Source organism: Saccopteryx bilineata, chromosome 3 (assembly GCF_036850765.1).
Source record: "Saccopteryx bilineata isolate mSacBil1 chromosome 3, mSacBil1_pri_phased_curated, whole genome shotgun sequence".
NCBI lineage: Eukaryota > Metazoa > Chordata > Mammalia > Chiroptera > Emballonuridae > Saccopteryx > Saccopteryx bilineata.
In genome coordinates, this window is record NC_089492.1 from 133,882,633 (window position 1) to 133,890,515 (window position 7,883).

General features: G+C 41.3%; 1 pseudogene; it reads right to left on the reverse strand.

The window, feature by feature from the left end:
* Positions 1 to 792: 792 nt before the first annotated feature.
* On the reverse strand, positions 793 to 7,664 carry LOC136329887 (T-cell surface glycoprotein CD1e, membrane-associated-like; annotated as a pseudogene).
* Positions 7,665 to 7,883: the final 219 nt, after the last annotated feature.

The window sequence follows — 7,883 nt, forward strand, 5'->3', positions numbered from 1 at the left end:
CTCCTTGGTTATGGATTCTCTACACTTAGTCTAAAGTTGGTATTTCAACACAATTGTTTTTAAATTTAGTTGTAACTGAAATTTGGTTCTGGGAGGTGACAGTCGTAAGATTTGCCTATTCAGTCGCCATCCTGTAATCTCCCTTAGTTATTTTTTATAGATGTATCAGGGGTGACATTGGTTAAAAAATTATATAGGTTTCAACTGTACAATTCTACAATACAATGTCTGTATTCTGTACTGTGTGTTCACCATCCCGAGTCAGATCTCCTTTCATCACCATTTATACCCCTTTATCCTTTTGTGCCTCTTCCCAATTCTCTTTTTCCTCTTTCCTCTCACACTGTTTTCTGTGTTTGTTTGGGTTTTTCTCTGCTTATTACCTTCACATTATTTTACCAGCCACCCAAAATGCTCCCCTCTGACAGCTATTAATTAATTCTCTGTATCTATGATTCTGTTTCTATTTTGATTATTAGTTTATTTGTTTATTAGATTTTAAGTGTAATTGAGATTATCTGGTATTGTTTTGAAAATTTCAATTGAGCCATCCAAGGAAGTTTCAGGGGAAGACTCATTAATAAGATTCTAAATTAGACTTTGAAGTATCAAATAACAGGTGGCAAAAGCAGAGAAGAGATTGTCACAAGATGAAGAAGGGAGAAAGAGATTTCCAAGTGAATTAGAATATCTGTCAGAACAAACCGTTTCAGCAAAATCATGTTTGTTTATTGGTATAAACCGTGTCTAAGAAGAAGCAGACCAGAGTTTAAGTATAAGGTAAAACAAATATCAGAGTTGATTCAGGCTCATTTTCCATTTCTTCAACAATTTGTTTTTGATCCATGATTTCAATGCAAGGATATTTGGATTCCTGAACTCCTGAGTTCTTGAGTGTTGCTTTCCATGCGAGGGGCAGGGTTGGTGGTAAGAGGAGAGCAGACATTCTGATTTGAGCTGTGGAAAGATAAGAGAATTTTGATCTCAAAGATGAGAAATCAGAAAGAAATACAAACAATAGAAGAATATAAAAAAAATAAGTAAGTAGTTAAAGAAGCAAAGCTACAAAAGTCTCACCTGTGCTGGTTAATCCATGAGCCTACCACAACCACTGTAACCAGAGTAACTGCTACAGCCAAATATATCAATATCAGGGGATCCTGATATCTCTCCCTTCCTATCCATATGATTGGGGCAAAATAATGTCAATCTAAGAAATACTCTCTATCCCACATCAATTAACGCTTTGCATTTCACAAGGTTGGGACCTTCCAAGAATTTCCTTCTGTATTTTCTACAGCCCTCATTTCAATTCTTCTTGAGTCTATGTGTCTGATCTCACCCCTTTCTCTCTTTTTTACCAAATCATTAGCTCCTTCCTTTATATCCCTTTAGTACCTCTAATCCTTTTCCTCTTTTTTTTTTCTTGAAATGTAATTATTATGAATCTTTATCCTTCTTTATGATTTGTATTCTCCAACTATTATCCTCTGGTGCATAGCAGTCCTACCCATTCTCCAGCTGCTCATTCAGTAGCCCAGAACTATGGGAAGAATATCATATCCCAGCAGGGCTCTCATTCTTTCTCACCCCAGTGGATGATAATATTATGGCCTCCCAGGCTGCTGTGTTTCACTCAGCAAGTCAGGCCAGCTGCCTGTCCAGCTGCCACAATCCAGGGGTACTTGAGGACACCATGTCCTGTCAGCATGGGGCAGGACTTCACCTTGTTGAGTGCCCCGCTGCTCCTGTTGACCCAGCATCCACATCACCCACACAGGTTTTGGATGAAAGCCAGAGATGTGGCACACCCGCTCAGACAGCCAGGACTATGACTGGAGCCTGTGGGCACCCAAGCCTGTGGCTTCATTGGAAAGAGATGAGAAGAAATGGAGTTTCAGAGTGCATCCCAAGCCAGAGTTTTATAAGTCTAGTACCTTAGCAGTTTAAGTAATCCCTTCTTTCTCTTGTCTTAGAAACAGTACTGAACCCACACTCACCTTCTAACCTCTTACTCTGTGTTTCAAAGGGACGACAACAAGTAAAAAACTCAAATACAAGAGTTAGGCACTGAGGCTGTGAGGGGAGTGGAAGTTGAGCTCACCTTGTTGTCCAGGTCTGACTTCCTTCCTTGCAGGAGACCTGACAGAAACCAAGGGCAGGTGTCACTGAGAAAGCCCTGCACAACTTCTTTAATAACACGGTAGTGATTAAGCATCTTACAGGCATTCTGAGTCTGACTCTCAGCTCCTAGATATGACTTCCAGGAATTTCCTTGAAAATTCAGGGAATTTGATGCTTGATATATCACATTTAAAAAACTTTCTCAGGCTGTCCTGAAATGCATTCTATAGCTGCTTGATACCTGAATCTCCAAGGGATCTTGGGGTGAACAAAGAAAGAGTATCAATATAGAAGGAATTGTAGGGAGGAAAAGACAACAATCTAGAAAGTAAAGGAATTCAAGGGAAGAAACTTTTTATGGTGAATCAAAAAAAGGACTAGAGTTTGCATTTAAAAGGGGAAGGATGGCCTGATCTGTGGTGGCACAGTGGATAAAGTGTCGACCTGGAAATGCTGAGGTCGCCGGTTCGAAACCCTGGGCTTGCCTGGTCAAGGCACATATGGGAGTTGATGCTTCCAGCTCCTCCCCCCCTTCTCTCTTTCTGTCTCTCCTCTCTCTCTCTCTCTGTCTTTCCCTCTCCTTTCTAAAATGAATAATAATAAAAAAAAACCCCTGTTTAAAAAAAAATAAAAAAAGGGGGAAGGAAATCTGTGGGGGGGGGAAATTTAAAGATAATAAGGAAATATTGAAATAATTAATTTGAAGGAGCTAGATGGGAAGACTGTTAGAAAGACAGAAGACCAGTCAGGAAGAGCTCACTCGGGAGTGATTAGGTCCTGGTTAGGTCATGTGAACACTTAGGCCAGGGATGAAGGAGGACAGACCTTGATTGGGAAAAGCTGAGTCTGAGGCTAAAGATGGTAGAAAGAACATCAGAAGATGACAACTATTCCAAAGTTCCAAAGTAAAAGGATATATTCTGGAGTGTGAAGAGATATGTACATATAGGTCCCTCTTTGTATGTAGTGGGGCGTAGAGTGGGATAGTGGTACAAAATGAAGCAAAGAAGGAATGAGCCAGCCTGATCAGGTGGTGGCGCAGTGGATAGAGTATTGAACTGGGATGCAGAGGACCCAGGTTTGAAACCCCGAGGTCGCCAGCTTGAGCGTGGGATCATAGACATGACCCCAAGGTTGCTGGCTTGAGCGCAGGATTGCCAGCTTAAGTGCAGGGTCACTGGTTTGAGCCCAAAGGTCAGTGGCCTGAAGCCCAAGATTGCTGGCTTGAGCCCAAGATCACTGGCTTCAGCAAAGTGTCACTTGCTCTGCTGGAGCTCCCTGGTCAAGGCACATATGAGAAAGCAATCAATGAACAAATAAAGAGCCACAAAAAAGAATTGTTGCTTCTCATCTCTCTCCCTTCCTATCTGCCTGTTCTTATCTGTCCCTCTATCTCTCTCTCTGTCTCTGTTTCACACACATACACACACACACACACACACACACAATGAATGAGCCAACACAAAATCAAGAAGTTTGAATAATTGTCTGTCGGGAGCCGATCAATGACTGCTAGCTGACAAGGTCACAGCAGGAGAAGACCCCCAACTGCTGGCTGACAAGGTCACAGCAGGAGAAGACCCACAACTGCTGGCTGACAAGGTCACAGCAGAAGAAGATCAAAAACTGCTGATTGACAAAGTCACAGCAGAGAAGACCAACGGCTGCTGGTTGACAAAGTCACTGCAGTGAAGACCAATGGCTGCGGGTTGACAAAGTCACCGCAAGGAAAGGCACAACAATACTTCCCCCTTTGACTTTTTGAATTAATCTGGCCTTATATCCCCCCTTTTCTGGGTGTGTGCTATTATTATTTATGGCACAGGGATAATAGTACTGTGCTTTCCCTGTAGATTTGTAGTAATTTCTTTGGAAATGAGACAGAAGGTGTAAGTTCCACAGAAAAGCCTGTAAGCCCCTTGAACTGGGCTCGTAAACATAAGAGGCTGGCTATGATATCCCTCGTAAAGAGTTAAGTTTGTAGGAGAATTTCTTCTTAATCATGTTAGAAAGTATAGATTGTGCCTTGTGCATGGGTAGGAGGCAGTGGCTGTGCAGAGCATCTTTCGGCCTTCACTTAATTCATCATTTTTTCTCCCTAACCTTTTCAGGTGATAGAGTAGAGAAACTTTCCTTTCTTCTTGCTTATTTGATCTGCAGATAGTGGAACACTCTAAGAAGAATATAGTTAGAATTTAACTAGTGTGTGAATATAGTAAATAAATAAAATTTGACTAGACAATAGAATCTTAGGTAAGGTGTAATGGTTTGGGATGGGAACGCAGTCAGCAAGAAAAGAATGTTTTGCTAAGAGAATTGTTTTATGACTGAAGGCAGTTGCTGGGCTTTCTCAGTGAGACATTCTCATGAGATTTATATACTTTCCAGGGTTTTTCATTCAGATAATAAAGAGAAATATGGGGGAATCCATAGAAGCAATAGCAATTAATGCCTTCTGATATTATGTTGCTACTAAGCTATCTTGCAGGTGCACTCTATATATCTTTAAGCAAAAGTTACTCTTGATGTTATGACAATTTCTTAATAAGCAAGCCTTTTGAAGTTTTGTGAGAAAAATTAGGACACTGCATGAACTCAAGGCCATTTGCCTGAGCAAGCGGTGGTCCTTTGCTAGTCCTTAATGATTTCGTCTGTTAATCTCTCTCTGCCCCTTGACTCACAACAACAGTAAAGTTGAGTTATTAGTTAGTACTAATCCTTTAAAAGCTTTTACCAATGTTGTTATCGCTATTCAAGTTATTTTTTAATTGTACTTTGAATGATTTGCCACCTGATTTGTAGTTTATAGATATAAATTAACTGTTATCTGGAAACATGTAAACATAGTGAAACAGAAGCAATGATTAATACCATGTAATTGTAACTTGGTGTGTGTGTATAAAAAAGGAGCTGTACTAGCATTTGGCGGAGATGCCTGGCAGTAAATGCTAACTAGAGAATAAAGAGAAAAAAAGAATTCGGCTCTCTCACTCGACTTGCGCTGACACCGTCTCCTCCTGTGGGACCCCTGGATCCCCCCCGGGGCTGGACCCTGGCAATTGTCAGAGTCCATATATCATGTTTCTTGGTTAGAGCTTTCAGACAAATATCAGCTTGGAAAAACAAACTCAAAATCAAACTGAAATTGACTGGAAAATGCCTGCACTAACACCTGTATGTTTTTTAACTCTTTCCTAAAATAACCCTGGGACCAGGGCCACATTGTCCCAGCAATATTGTGCAACTTGCCCAGCCAGCCAGAGCCCTCTGTGTGCTGCCAGCTCTGGTTGGCAAAGGATGAGATCTGAAGAGTACAAAAGGAGGGAGGTTCTTCTACCAGATGATGGGGTGCTAGAACTTGGGTAGCTGAAAGACAAAGAAGTTAACATTATGACAGGGTGCAAGGAGGAGAGAAGAGGAACCCATGTATGAAAAGAAAAAATGAGAACAGTTAAAATGTTTACATTTTTATCCACATCCCCTTGATCCAGTTTCTTATTCCCAAAGTCAGAGAGACAAACTGAGTCTAAGGTCAAGGCTGTTGCCAGGTGCTAGTTTGGCATCTAGATTCCAAGGGTGCCCAGTAAGAGCATTACTCCCTGCCCCCAGATCTCTGTAGAACTTTTCTTTACCATGCTTTGCCCAACTTCAGGTGTCTTCCCTGGTGTTCTCCTGGCTCATGGCAGAGAATTCCCGTGAAGAGCAGGGGCAACAGCAGCAGCAGCACTGAAACTCTGTTTCAGAATGATGCATGTGCACATAAGTACCCACTGACTCAGATATCAGCTTCCTCTCCAAACATGCTCTTCTTTAACATTCCTTGCCACACAAACCAACCAACCCCTCTCTCTGCTCATTTCTCTGTCAGAAAAACTTGACTGCCTCCCTCAGTACAAGCCTCCCACAGGGTCTCTCATCTTTCATCTCTTCCGATGTTTGGCTTTCAGATTATTTTCTTTCTGCTTTTGTCTGCCTCCTCATCACTTCATTGCACCAACAACTACAAAAGGAGTCTGGCTTTATAACAAAGTCTGTGATCAGTGGTCTGGCTGAAAAATCTAGTACCTCCCCTTTGCTTTGGAGAACTCTAGCCCACACTTGGATTCTCACTGTCCTTTTCTATAAAAAGAAGTAGTAGAAGATCCTCAGTAGTGCCCTGTGGCCTTTTCAGCTGTGTCCCCACTCCTAATCTCTCTGTGGTCTCCTCCTCTAATCAGCTTCCCAGCCTTCTTTCTTCCTCTTCTTAGTCTTCTCTGTATTTCTCTACTTATCCACTATTTTTTTCTCTGGAGTCTACTGCCACACTTCTCATTGTCTGACCTGTTATTCCTGTCCCCTCAGACTACCCTCTGTTTTTTTCATATAGCTCTTCACAAAATCATTATCATAAGACAATAGGCACTTTGAATGTACCTGTATAATTCACAGGCAAATCTCCATAATCCATAGCAAGAAAAGAGCAGAAGTGCAATACAGATTATCAGGTAAACTAAGAAACATAGTCTTTTTTTCAGTTTCACCAGTCAGACCAACTGTCCTTGTTAAATACATACATAAGAATGCTTAACCTGGAAGTGGTGAGCTGCTAATAGATGGATTTTCATTAATGTTGTATGAGTGGGTCTACAGGGGATGCACAGGGCCTTGGGCTCCCACTCTACCCTAAATGAGTTGAGTGTGTCTCCAGGTCCCTGGGTATGAGGAGCAGTCATGCAGCCTTCCCCTCATAGTCCATGCACTGAAGTACAGTAGTCTCCTCAGTGCTATCTAACTAGGAAAGATTTTTTTCAGAAGCAGGGAAGTGACTACAGGGACTGAAGTGTTCACTGGAGAAATAATTACTGTGTTGATCAGTACTTTTGTTCTTTTCATTGATGTTTGCTGTGTCAGTCTGCAGGCAATTTAAATACTACACCTATTTTTATTTTTGGATTTTTCTGAAGTGAGAAGTGGGGAGGCAGTCAGACAGATTTCTGCATGCGCCTGACTGGGATCCACCTGTCAAGTCCACCAAGGGTGATGCTATGCCCGTCTGGGATGTTGCTCCATTGCAACCAAGGCCATTCTAGCACTTGAGGTGGAGGCTGTGGAGCCATCCTCAGCACCTGGGCCAACTTTGCTCCAATGGAGCCTTGGCTGCAGGAGGGGAAGAGAGAGGAAAGAGAGAGAGAAAGGTAGAGAGGCAGATGGACACTTTTCCTGTGTGCCCTGGCCAGGAATCGAACATGGAACTTCTACATGCCAGGATAATGTTCTACCACTGAGCCAACTAGACAGGACTTATACCTTTGGTTTTCATAGACACATTCAACTAATATTTAGTCAGAGCCCACATAGTGCTGAAAGATATATCAGACACTAATATTTCAGAGAGAAGTCCTTAAGAGAAAACAAAATAAAACAAAACAAAACCCACTCTAGTACCTTTACATTTATAATATAAATGACTCACAGAATTATGCTCAGAGTGATTGAGAAAACTTTACACTCAGTAGTATTCATTGTTTCTGACTCTGAAACACTGACCTCTGACACCTCATGCTTAATGCTGTTGGGAATTATGTCAGAATTCTAAGGTAATGAGATAATTTTAAATTTTTTTTGTTCAAGCTAATTATCATTCTCTTGTGAGGACCAAATAAATATATATTTGAATACTCCAAAATTCAAATAATATACTATAAAACTCCCTTATAAAAACTAATGATCTAAGGTACAATCAAACATTAACTTGAATAATGTAATAAATATTAACAAAT